Genomic DNA, 14,766 nt, shown 5'->3' on the forward strand with positions numbered 1-14,766 from the left:
TGCAGATGCTAACTGATGTTAGGAGAACAATGCATGAACAAAGTGAATAATTCAACAAACATGTAGAAAATATAAGAAAGTACCACACAAAATCACAGAGCTGAAGAATACAATAACTGAACTGCAAAATTCACAGAGGGGTTCCATAGCAAACTAGAGATGTGGAAGAAAGGATTAGTAAACTCAGAAACAGTGCAGTGGAATTCATTCAAGCAGAGGAGCAAAAAAGAAAAAAACAATGAAAAAGTGTGAAGATAGATGAAGAGAGAGGTATCATCAAAATAAGCCTATGGAATGGGAGAAAATATTTGTGAACTGTATTTCTGATAAGGGGTTAATATCAAAATTTATACTTCCACATATAGAAGTCATACAACTCAATAGCAAAAAAAACACTGATCTGATTAAAAATGGGCTGAAGCACTAAATAGATATTTTTCCAAAAAAAGACATACAGAGGGCCAACAGGTGCATGAAGAGGTGCTCAATATCATTAATCACTAGGGAAATGCAAATCAAAACCATGAGGTTTCACCTCACACCTGTTAGAATGTCTAGTAACAAAAACACAAGAGATAAGTGTTGGCAACATGTGGAGAAAAGGGGATACTTAGGTACTGTTGGTAGGAATGTAAATTGGTGTAGCCACTATGGAGAGCAGTACAGAGGTTCCTCAAAATTTAAAAACAGAACTAATGTATGATCCTGCAATCCATATATGGATATATAACCAAAGGAAATGAAAACAGGATATTGAAGATACATGTGCACCCCTATGCTCATTGCAGCATATTCAAAATTTGTAACACAAGACACAGAAACAATCTAAGTATCCATCCACAGATGACTGGGTGAAAGGAATATTATTCAGACACTATTCTGCCATTTGGGACAACATGGAGGGACTTTCAGCTATGTCCAGTAAAATAAGCCAGACAAAGACAAATACTGGGTGGTATCACTTAGTATGTGGGGAAAGAAGTCAAACTCATAAAAATCTGAGAAAGTAGGAAAGTGCTTGCCAGGGGCTGGAAATATGGGAAATAGGGAACAGTTAGTAAGAGGGCACAAACTTTTAGCTATAAGATAGAAAGGTATGAGGATCTAATGTAAAACAAGGTGACTATGTTTGCCAACACTGCATTATTTAATTGAAATTTGCTAATGGAGCAGAAGTTGAATGTTCTCACACACACGCAAAAAATAAATATGTGAGGTGAGGTATGTGTTAATTAACTAGATGGGCGGGATCCTTTCACAGTATATATAAAAATGAAACAATCACATTGTACACTTTAAATATCTTACAGATTTATAAGTCCATTACACCTCAATAAAGCTGAAATAAAGAAATAAAAGAAGCTGTGCATAAAATAAATGTGTATGACTAAGGAAAAATCTTTACATTTGAATTTCAATTTGCAGTTTGAATCTTTAATTTATATGTATATTAACATGTGACATTAAAAGTTCTAGTATTTTGAAGTATTACAAAGAATGTTTTATTTTCATCATTAAAATAATATTTGAAAATGTTATGATGCTACAATTATAGCATTAAGTTTGGACAAAATTAAAATACTTGTTTTATTTTCACACTTAGCATATGCTACATCTAAGCAACAAGGAAAGGCAAAATTTGTATCAGTGAACCTACATCCTATGAATACTAGGCTTTAAATCAATAGAGTTTATTATCCATAATCAAGTTGTCACAGAATGAAGATATACTGCAGAGTTCAGTCATGTCATAGTTGGGATGAAGAAAGATTAAGATTATCTATCTAAATACTAATGCTAATGAAGTACTAAGGGTAATGGAAAAGTTCCTGAGGGATAATAGTTCAATTTAATCTATTCTAGTAGTTTTACACATTAATTATACTGCTGAGTAAGACTGTGAAACTTTATTTTTATACTCTTTCACTTACCAAATTCTATGTTACAAATTATCCATGGAAATATTTAGGAAAATAAACCATTCCCTTTGTGTCCTATCAAATGCTACATTAATTTATTGATACTTGAACATGAAGACCTAAGAGGATTGTAATATTTCACTGTTGTCCTTTACCTTTACTAATTTTTGATCACTATAAGATATAAAGGTTTTTCCTACAAACACAACAAAGTCAACAAAAGTATATCAGTCACCTTAATAGCAATCTTTACTTGACCATTCCCAGCAACATCAAAATGGAAATACAGACATGTCAAATTTAATCTGACTCTAAACCTGGATATGCAAATTACAAACTCAGCTATTCCCATTAGCCTTTTTCTAATCCATCCAATTGCTGTACAGCATCCTTTATCCTAGTTTTAAATGTGTCTTGTACATACATGAAGGATTCAAAGAGGACTTTCTTCTTCCTTTTCCATGAGCAAAAGTTCACACTTGCCTTTTCTAATGTAAAAATGTTATGTGGGGTTCAGCGCATGTATGAAAGGCTATTCATACAACATACTGGGTGAAACAGCTAGCCTGGTGTGTGGCTGAAATGGCTATTGGCATGGGAAATAAGGAAAACATGAATCTGTATCCATATATTCACCATATATATATACATATATATATATATATATATATATATGTATATATATATGGAAGTCACAAATATGTAACAAAAGGCATTCTGGCTTTGTTGAACATTTTTCAAATAACATGTTTTGTGCACTGGTAACATAATTTTACTAAAGGTACATAGGATTTCCTCCTCCTGAAATACTTCAGAAATAATTTCCACCAAGAAATTCTCCCAGGGAAGCTACACTCAAAAAGTACATTTTTTTCATGCAACAACATAAGGATTTCGTCCTTTATTTTACTTTACTTATGGCAACTGCAAATTATAAGCATAAAGACCAAATCTGAGGGGTTTGCATGATATATTTATAAAAAAGAAGTTTATTTAGCAGGACTTAGGGTCCAAAATGAAATTATTCTTTGATATGAAATAGGATGTTACAAAATTAGTATAGTCAGTTCATAGATATGGCCTTAATATGATTTCTTTAGATATTAATCTCATGATGGCAGGCCCAGAACAGGGGATGGAGTCATTTACTATGTGTGTTAAAGAAAATCTTTGCATTGGGAGACACTCATGTTACCCTGCAATGTCTCTGGAAAATACAGCAGCTTAAACTTACCTTAGTGTAAATCTATGATGTACTTTCCAAAATAAATACCAGTTTTATTTAACAAATGATAAGTAGGATATTATTCTAATTAAAAATTGAGTATTAAGTGTACCTTTGGTCCTTCTGGACTCACTAGGGGATTGTGGCAGACATACATCATCATGACTCCCAGGGCATCACTTCTTGTATAACCCCTCCCCTTGAGTGCAGGTGGAAGCTGTGACTTGTTTCTAACCAGCAGGATCTGACCAAGGTGACATAACTGTCACTGTCATGGTTGTACCATACAAGACTCCATCTTAGCAGACTACACTGAGTCTCCTGCTGGCCTTGAGGCAGTGAACTGCCATATGTAAGGGGGCCTGAGAGATGGCCACCTGGAAGGAACTGCGGGGGCCTCTGGATGCTGACAGGGGCCCTGAATGAAAGCCAGGAAGAAAACAGGAAACTTAGTCCCACTATTTGGAGGAAGTGAATTCTGCCACAACCATGTGAGCTTGGAAGAAGGTCCCCAAGCTCCAGAACAAACACAGACCAGTCAACACAATAGTAGCCTTGACAGATCCTAACTAGGGGATGCAGTTAAGCCATGGCCTGGATTCTTGATCCATGAAAACTGTGATACTAAATGTGTGTTATTTTATGCATCAGTAGAAAATTAATACCAACATGAACTTTGTATTAATATGTGCACACTATATGGACACTCTGTTGGTGGCAAAATTTGTGGAAAATTGTAGTAGTTGCCACAGTGATTGAGCAGCATGAATGGGAAAACAGGCCATGAAAAATCCTTTGCCCTTCATAAACAAAGAGCAAGACCTTGGTATATCAGCTCTGCAGTGCTGGGGTTCTGGTATTATGTGTGTAGGAGTATGTGACATCTAGGTAGCACTAAATACAAGTGGATAATGAATGCATGAATACTGAAATGCCTATGTCTCTCTATTTGGGGTTAATGCATCAATCATAACAATGTTAAAAATAGTATCTTTGTATTGTATGCTATTGTTAGAAAATGCCTTTAAAATTATACTATCTCATTAGATGTTAAAGAGAAAAAAAACAAAAAAGCCATCCATTTTTAAACATGAGGATGCTTTGTGAGGTTGTGTTCAAGGCAACATGTAATATATGGAAAAGCTAGAGTGAAGCCCACGCTCTTACTGCAAATGAGTGACTTAGCATGTGTCCCCTGTCTGATTAGTGCCCTTGGAATGAAAAGGGATGGGTTTGAGAGCAACACATCTAACCCTTCCTTTCCCAGTTCAGGTGAAGAGAGGAGAAACAGGAGAGACTGCAGTCAGATCGTTAAAAGGAGAAACTACCAACATATAAAAAAATGTGTTGTGAGCCAACATCTCTCAGTCAGGACTGAGAAGAGGAAACGCTTCTGACTCTGGCAGCCATAGATCACACTGCATGTAGCTGTAACTGATTACTTGGGGAAAATTATGTTTGCTTTGTCCATAAAAATTTATATTTTTCTATTGATGTATAAATGTTTATGCCAAGTTTATGTTTTATCAAACATTACAAAGATGAAATTATTACTTTAGTATTACAATTTTGATCATTTTTCTATTTTAGCATTTGTATTACAAATATAGGTTTCATATATGTAATTGTTAAATGAATAAGTAATTGTACTGATATGTATATATCTTGATATGCAAATCTATAAGAAGGAAGTGCACACAGGCTTGGTACCACAGTAATTATTATAATCACTACTATTTGTGTCAGGAGTTGAGAAAACTACTTGGAGAAAAAAGTTCTGAATTGTGCCAAGTCACTTTAGGGATATAAACAAAATCCAGGTGTCCAGATTATTTTTGCACTACTGGCTAAACTTGTTCTTATCAAAATCATTTTGCTATTGATGAAGGAGGAGGTATTCAACAGTTCAACAGCTAGTTTTACTTTCCAAAATATGTCGAGATATTTTTCATTAGAGAGTTATTTAAAAACAGTTATTTAGGTTATTCCCATTACTCTGTTAAAAAATTATTAGTGCTATCTAGAACAGAAAAGAAATGTTGCAAGTTTTAGGTGAAAAGGCTAAGGTATATTCAAACATTCCACTGAAATTGTGCTTTAAACAAAAAGTGAGCTTTTATTTTCATATAATTTTCTATTACATAACATTTATTAAACCTTTAATTTCAAATGTCTCCAAATAATATAGTTTTGAACTAATGAATTCTCTTTGAGTGTGTCAACATTATTTTATATTTAATATGTTATTTGATTTTTATCAATTTGTTTAGTATCATCAGGATAGAAGAAAAAAGAAACATATCTAGATTTTCTTCTATGTCTTACACTATTTTCTGCAGTATTTCTTGAATCACCTCTATGGTTTCTCATGTTAGGTACTATCCATACCATTTCAGGAGAAAGCAGCCGAGACTAAGTTAAAAATATGCCTATGCTTCCAGCATGTAAGAAAAGCTATGAACTGAGTCTATTTTTTTTTCTTGACTCCCACAACCTTGTTTTTCTATATACCTTCACTCCTCACTCCAATGGCAAGAAAATATTTTATAAGATCAATATAAATCCTTACCCCTTTAACTGAATCTCACTTCTTATTGCCCATTTCCCATGGCCAATTCATATACATTTCACATTTATACCATTAAGTTTCATATTAGGTTAAACATATTGATGTTGAATAATATTGAATGGATATTCACTCTGAATGTATGAATATGTTAAACAATTCAATCAATTAATTCCTTTAGCTTTATTTTATTAAGTGTGCACAGAAAAATGTGCTGACCTTTCTCCATTTGATTCAAAGCCCATAATGTCACTTCCTTAGCAGAAACACAATTGTGTAAACAATGGTTATCCTGACAAAGGTCAAGAGAAGTGATGACATTAATGTGGAACTACCCCCGACAATGAACACTTTCTTTATTACAGAGGAAATGAGTGCAAGTTTTCACTAAAATTTACCAGGAAGAAATTGTGATTTTAGAAGAGATTCAATCTTAACCTTTATTTCATTTCTATAATTTTATACTCAGTTCTTCCTAAAATTAACTTGAGAGACTTAAAATAAGAAATTATATCATACATAATTGCGCTGTTAAAATACAAATGAAAGAGAAAAAGCCTTCCTGAATGTGGAGGGAGACATTTCAGTGTCAAGACCCACTTTGTAGGATGTGTTTAGTTCCCCAGAAGTTCCAGCAGTTATGATGGAACACACATATTCTCTAGGTGGCATTTCATTGTCTCTTGGTGTTCCACAAGAAGCAGAAGACGTGACACAATCATTCTAATTTTGTACTCTAAGACTTGGCCTGATATGAAAAAAAAAGTTTTCCCATGAAATGTTTATGCAAATGACGGAGAGATGTTAAGTGGGTGTTAGTCACCCTTTTTCTAAACCACATGGAGTAATTTACTACATTTTTACCTCAGTTTCTCTTTATTTAATACACCACATTTAGGGACAGCAGTACAGTCGCAAACAAAGGTGATCGAACATTTTGTACTTTATTCACGATGGTTAAGGTTCTTTCAGAATTCAACTTTGAAGCAAACAACACATTTTTTTAAAAGGCTTCACAAAGGAAACTATATTTTCAATATTTTCAATGATGCCCACACTGCCTATAAAACTAAATTCAGATCGTGTCTACCTAGTCCACCATGATCCGGTCCTCACCTCAGCCCTTTCTATGTACTCTGTGATATAGCAAAACAGAAGAAAAACACCTGGAACAACAATAATCTAGTCTCCTGCATATTAAATACACATGTCATTGAAAGGAAATTAACTGCACAGATGGTGGTTAAAGACCCCAAATTAAGACTCAAAATAATGTGCTGCCTCTACCTGGTGAAATCAGGAGAGCTCTGGATGACTGAACAGAGAGATCCCCCCCAACTCTGGGGGATAAGGCCCCCTAACCAAACAGCCCTCTTTATCAAGAGGGTCAGCTGCAGCTCTTGCTTATTCCCAAGGGGCAGGTTTAAGTTTCCTGCCAGTCCATGGGAGTCTTCAGCCATGTGAATTATATTTTCCTGTGGAACCATGGAGCACTCCACCAGTTTGATAACCAAAGCCTGCCTCTCTCAGCTCCTGGTTGTTTACTGTTAACAGTACAACCTCCATGTGGTCCCATGCGGTGTCCTGCTCCCTCAGACTGTGAATATAAGTGACCAATAAACTGCTGTTATCTCATCTGTCCAGCATCCGGTGCCATGTGCTTGGCCATTACCACATAGGTAGGATGGGAAATCACCTCCCTCACCAACCACGTGAATAGCAGGCAATTAAGCTAGTAAGCAGAGGACAAAACACCAACCTGATAATTGATCAAAGAAACAATGTTTAAATCAGTGTGATATAAAATTGGCTTCTGAAGTAATATATTTTTTTCTTAGAACTGTATCACTTTAAATTCCTACAGTATCATAGTAAAAAGGGGGAAGACAGCATGAATGTCCAATAGTTGAGGAATGGTTGAAGTAAATAATCTAATACCTACACACTAAAATAAAAACTAGATATTACACTTATGTTTGTGAAGAATTCTTGGTATAACAGGAAAATGCCTTTATTAGGAAATTTACACAGTACTGAAATATGTGTGTACTCTCAGGTTTTAGTGTATGTGTATATGGGTATAAAGAGGACAGAAAGAAAAGGGAGAGACTATAAATTGTAAAATTATGATGATTTTTTTCTTTCATCTTTATACTTTTCACTATTAGTATATACTTTTCACTAAAAAAGTATATACTAATTTTTATCATACTTTACATTATCATACTTTACAGGGGATTTATGTATGTATGTATGTTTTCTAGCTATCCATCTACACACACACACACACACACACACACACACACACACACACACTCATTTTGTGTGTACATACAAAGAAGAGGTTGAGATTAGTATATACATCTAGCCATTTGGCTACCAGCAGCTGAGAATTAGATGGAAGGTTTGCCTTTAAGGTCTCTAATGGGGAACAAAGAGATGAAAATAATCATGAGCAAATGGGGAAGGATGTGTTTTCTAGGCTCAACCAATGAGATTCTTTGAGCAAATGAGATGCAGAACAAAAATTGTATATGTACATATATGTACCATAGTTTGTGACACATTCTAATTTTTAATATACAGTTTCATGTACCCATTTCTGTAATCCTCTATTATCTGAAAAATTTTTTAATGGATTTAACAGTTATAGAAAATGACTAAATTATGTTTTCAATATTTTTATGAGGTAGAAGATGAAGACTTTTTTTTTCTTATCAGATGATCACATTATATCTGAGACATATTGGATAAGAAGAATAAAACTATTCTTACTATCTAGAAGGCTCTACCTAGATTCTGAATACAGACATCTATCTAAATCACCTCTATTTGAAGTTTATGGATTTTCATTATATAAACACTCATAAGAAAAAAAAGAGAAGAATGATGTTAGTATTTGATGGAAATAATTATGCTTTCAAATTATTTCAGAAGCAAATAGAAAACTTACAAGTGCAAAGCAAATAATATAATTATTGTTATATCTTCAATCCCTAACATATTTACACACACTTTTCATGTTTTCTTAGGATTTTGTTCATATAATTTCTTTTGTTGCATACTGGGATAATATAATGACTGATCAACTTATGTAAATTAGGCCATCATCACAAATGTAATAATTTCACTAAAAAAATGTACCCAGATATAAATCAGAATGAGTATGAGTGTTCATTCACTCTGTATATATGTATGTAAACTTCCTCTCTCCTCCAAATATAAAAATACAATTCACTCAATACTTTCACATAATGCTAGTCTTTGAGATCTCAATTGATTAACAGAAGAAAATTTAAAGTCTGCCTACCTACTGTCAACTTTTAAAGGTGTTCTTAATCATTTCTCAGTTTTTTTAAGAATTTAGGCCAACCCCCTCTCCCTGGCCATCCACCCCACCACACAAAGTGCCTTCCAGTGAGTATTAAAGAAGGGGAGGAGAGAAAGGACTTCTGCAGCAGGGTTAGGGTAGAGTTCCTGCATTTTCACAACTACGCACCAACATTGTGTAGGAAAAAAACAAGGATTTCTGCTTTCATTACCCTCTCCAACATTGGACAGCAAGTCCAAGAACGAGAAGAAAAAAACCTTTTGTTGTTGAAATAGAAGAAATAAAACTGTCTTTATTTGCACATGACATGATCTTGCATGTAGAAAATCCTAAGGATTCCACAAAAAAGTACTGTAACTACAAACATTAGCAAAATTATAAACTAAAAGGTCAGTAAACAAAAATCAGTTGTAATTCTGGAAAAATGGCAATGAAGAATCGGAAATTGCAATTAAGAAAATAAGTCCATTCATAATAGCAACAAAAAGAATAGAATAATTTTGGCGACACTGAGCTAATCTTGTATACTGAAATGCTAATATTGCTAATCTTGTATACTGAAAACTATAAAACTTTACTGAAAGAAATTAAAGGAGACTTAAGAAAATGAAGAGATACTAGATGTTCATGCACTGGAAGACTCAGTGTTGTTAAGATAGCAATCCTCTTCAAACTGAAATTTCAACACAACCCTTATCATAATCCCAGCAGGGTGATAGTAAAATTATATGGAAATGAAAAGGATCTAGAATAGCCAAAAATTTTTTGAAAAACAAAAACTTTGAAGAGTTAAATTTCCAGATTTCAAAATTTAATATAAAACTATAGTAAGCAAGAGAGTACAGTACTGTTGAAATACCATTTAGGCAGAGAAAAATAGAACAAACCTGAGGCTACAGAAATAAATTCTTGTATTAATGGTATATTGATTTTTGACAAAGATGTCAAGGCAAATCAGTGAAGGAATTTTACCACATATAAAAACCAACACAAATTAGGTCATAGACCTAAATGTATAAAACTTCTGGTATAGAACATAAGAGAAAAATCTACGACATTGGGATAGTTCTTATATGCTATCAAGAGCAGGATGATCTTTAAAGAAAAAATATTGATAAATTGGATTCCATTAAAATGTAAACCTTTCTTTTAAAATAAACCCGACGAGGTATAGACTTCTAATTATAAATAAGTCATGGGGATGAGAAGCACAGTATAGAGAATATAGTCAATAATACTGTAATATCTTTGTATGGTGATAGTTTATATTGAAAAAAACCTACAAGAAATTAAAAAAAACAAGACACAGACTAGAAGGAAATACATGCACATTATATACTTTATAAAGGCTTGTACTGGAAATATAAGGAACTAATAATTCAGTGAGAAGACTACCCAAATAAATAATGGGAGAAATAGATATTTCATCAAAGACAAATGTATTGCTTATACCATCTGAAAATATACTATCATTATCATAAATCATTAGGAAAATGTAAGTGAAAACAAGATATCATCCACACCCACCCCAAAAAGACACACATCACCAAGTGTTGTCAATGACAGACATCACCAAGTGTTCGCCATGACACGGAGGATGTGGAAACCCCTGGGTACCACTGGCAAGATGTAATGCGGTACAATCACCTTGGAAAACTATGTGACAGTTTCCTAAATAGTTAGACTTATGAGGCAGTCTGACAATTCCACTTCTAGGAAACATTCAAAAATATCAAATGCCCAAACTAAAACATTTATGCAAATATTTTAAAAAGTGGGAAAAACCCAGTGGATAAACCAATGTAGACTATCCAAACAACAAAGTAGGAAAAACCCAGTGGATAAACCCAGCAGATAGACTATCCAAACAACAGACTACTACTTATCAATAAAAGAGCAACTACTGATATGTGCTACAGTATAACCTCAAAAATGTTGGTAAGTAAAAGGAGCCAGACACCAAAATGGCATACTATCTATAGTACAATTTATATGAAAGGCCCACAAGAGGCAAACAGAGACAGAAAGAAATCTCCCACTGGCTAAGAGAGGAGTCTTAGAAGTGGATATTGCTGGAAGAGAACTTTTTGCAATGATTGAAATATTCTAAAACAAGGTGGTGTTGATGGTTGCACAACTCCATGAATTATTAAAAGTCATTGATTGTACACTTATAATATGTACACTTATGGTATGGAAATTACATTCCATTAAAGCAGTTAAAATAATAATAAATAAAGAGCTATTCACATGTGGTATTGCCACTAACTCAGATCCACTGAGGTCTGTTATATTTTCCCCATTTCTAAAAGTCCTTAAAGACAGGTGACTAATTAGTAAGTAGAAAAAGAGCCACTATTTCCACAGAAGCCACTGCTATCTTTTGAACCTAAACATTTTTAATGTTATTCACTATAACATTTGCTAATTAGTCTTTCTAGCCTTGCAGATGCAGCCAGTCCATTATGGAAATATACATAAGCAAATATCTTTTTTGAAATCAGAAGAATTTCTTTGGCTTCTTTCAAACAGCTGTGTTTCTGAAGCCATAAGATGGAGTTCTAAATAAAAAAGAAAGAAAGGCTCATTTCTTGAGCATTACATTTTATTCTTTTTTCTGATCATTCCTCTCTAAGAGAAGGGGAAATAACATTACAAGATTTTGGACTACATTCACTTGCAATTATGTGAGATACATCGAACTGGTCTTATTTTACAGATGAGCAAACTTACTCTCTAAATTTAAGTAAATGGATAAAGCGAGCTGGATTCTAACTCAGGTCTTTCTCATTGCAAAACTTATTACCTATTCTCTCCATTGTTTTGTGCTCGGTTGAATAAAGACTTTCAAAACCATTATACAGTTATACAGCACTTATAATTACATCTTTGAAGTTTACAATTAAAAGTTAAAGGATCTGTTTTCTAAAAAGTATGGGCCATTTATCAGAAGATTGTATGCATGTGCTTCTCTCTGCATATATCACCAAAACATAAAGAGATCTGTTACATTTGTAGATCAGGGACTTTGTTCTATTCATGATATTCACTTAGTGACCAACACAATGTAAATCAAAGCAGGGATGTTCAATGAGTAAGTATTAATGAATAAAAAATTTCAAGTGTATCCAATATGAGTTATAAAAAAATTATAAAATATATTGATGGGTAAGTTGTTCATAGAAAGGGAAAAGCTTATTTGTACCTTTTTTAACCTCTATAAATATCCTTTTATCAGTGGTTCTCAAATATTTTGGTTTTAGTGAGCCATATGTACTTTTAATTTTTACATTATTGCAAATCTGCTTAATATTGAGCTAAATAGAAGACAGCTGAATTCTCGCATCTGCTCTGTATATAATCTGTGGTGATGTCACACATTGTGTAACTTCTGAACACCTCCACTGTATATTTACAAGAAAATGACAGTGCAAAGGCAAATGTTGCCTTAGTATTACTATGAAAATAGTTTTGACTTTGTGGACCCCCTGAAAGAATCTTGAAACCATGAAGGTTCCCTGCTCATACTTTGAGAACCATATAGGAAAAACAATAAAAAGCCACTTTCTAATCCTGTCTCCTGTTTTGAAATTATTTTTGCTTCCAATAAATAAAAATATGTTTTTTATTAGGTGTGATTAATTTACACAATTCTAATAAAGTATTTTAATGCTATACCCAGTTAGAATGGTTTATTAAAATATTATAAATAACAGGCAGTATTTCTACTCTCAATAGTTTATACATCTAAGATGAAAATTCACCAATGGCCATCTGTTTCTCTGCATGGGAGAACAGATATATATTTCCTTCTTCACTCAACCCTTGCTTACTTACATCCTCATCTTGTTTTAGAAAGGCAGAAAAATTATTAACTTAGATAGCTTTTTCACTACTGAATGAAGCTACTGGACATTGTTCTTTTCTTCTGAACATGAAAAACACACAAGAATTAAAAATTATTCCTATTATAGAAAATTTCATACATATAAAAAAGTAGTGACAAGACTATATCTCATTGTGGTTAATCCTACAGCTCCAATAATTATCAAATCAAGGTCAATTCTGTTTCATCTATTTTTCCACCATTCTCCATACAGCTAATTTTACAGCAAATTCCAGGCAGATTAGATTTCATCTAAATCTTTTAGTATGCATTTCTAAAATATATGCTTTTAGTTATTATTTAAAATATTAACATAAGGATGGCAATTACAGCTAAATATAACAGTAAATGCTTAGTATCACCAAGTCAGTCAAACTTCTGATTGAGCAGCAAATGACAGATATTAGCCAGGGGTGCAAATGCTCTATGACAGTGTTTGCCTGCCACTAACTTAGAACTTCTAGACTCTGTTTGGCAAAGAATTTCATCTTTGGCTCTAGCCTAGCATATACATATACTTAAATCCCTTTAAGATACTGAGGACTTCTTTGAAAATAATACAAATAGTTTCAAAATATTTAATTTAGTATGAGATTATGCTACTCAAGAACACATGGAAAATATATGCAGCAGTAATCAAGGCATGGCAAATATTATGAGAAAAATACTTCTATTATTATTTTAGGCAAATGGAAAAAGAAAAGGAACAGAAAGATGATACAGTATACTCCTAGTACATTTATTGTTTAAAACAATAATCTTTTCTCATTCTGCAAAATTTATATAAAGAGAAAACTGACTTTAGTTCTCAGAGTATAATATTTAAAACAAGAAATTCATTACTCTTACATTTAAAAAATCTTTTCCCAATTGTAGTAGAAGAAAACAAATTAAAATAATGAGTTCCAAAAGATAAATAATAAGGTTGAGGGAATAATTACTATACTATTATATAAAAATAATAAAACAGCTAGAAAATAGGTAATTGATACAGAGTCCTGATGATTTTGTAAAAACAGTTTGAAGATTTATGTTGTATGCCCTTAAAAAAATTAATTTGGCATTGCTAGAAATTATTGTTATTTTGCTTTATGAACTGCAGGGAATTGAAATAGTTTGTAGCAAGTAATTATTTCTACAAAAAAGAACCTCTGGATTTTAAGATTCACCCCTGGAATTTTCATCAGTACTTAAAATATAGTCTGCCTGCAATAAAACTATGAAAGGTTGAATTATCTGTTTCTGGCAGAAGAAAAATTACCCAATCTTAAAAGGAAAACAAAATTAGATTCCTAATCGATTCACTCTGTATGAAAATAAAGAGAGGAAAATTGCTCAAAGCAAAGCCTGTTCCACATTCACATACTCCATAGTCTAAAATCTGTACAGAACAATAAATAACAAGCCTCTGAAAAAAACAAGGACCTCTTTTTGTTCTTTTTTCATATCAGACATTGAAAAAAAAAACCCTCCAGGACACATACCATGTTAGATACACTACCTATACATATATCCATACATATGCATGTATATTTATGAAGATTTTCTGTTGATATGCAGTGTCTATGAACCAAAGAATACAACTGAGTGAGAATATAGGTATTATTCATATTTTAAAAATTAACTTTGACAAAATTTATATTTTGTTCTCCAGATTTAAATAATAGAAGTTGTGACTTATAATATAAAAATCCTATTACCTTTCCAAAACAGAGTTATTTTAGGAGGGTCCAAAATTATTTCAAAATAAAAGAGTTTTAAAATTCAGTCATAAGCTTTGGTTTACAGAAGGACACACACAAACATACAAAAATTCTGCTTAAGTGATAATGTACAATT

General features: G+C 32.9%; 1 protein-coding gene across 4 annotated transcripts in view; it reads right to left on the minus strand.

Annotated features, from left to right (window-relative positions):
- The window catches only part of PCLO (piccolo presynaptic cytomatrix protein), a 410,245-nt gene that overhangs the window by 114,688 nt on the left and 280,791 nt on the right, over positions 1 to 14,766 (minus strand). The window lies entirely within an intron of this gene.

Source organism: Manis pentadactyla, chromosome 7 (assembly GCF_030020395.1).
Source record: "Manis pentadactyla isolate mManPen7 chromosome 7, mManPen7.hap1, whole genome shotgun sequence".
NCBI classification, from domain to species: domain Eukaryota; kingdom Metazoa; phylum Chordata; class Mammalia; order Pholidota; family Manidae; genus Manis; species Manis pentadactyla.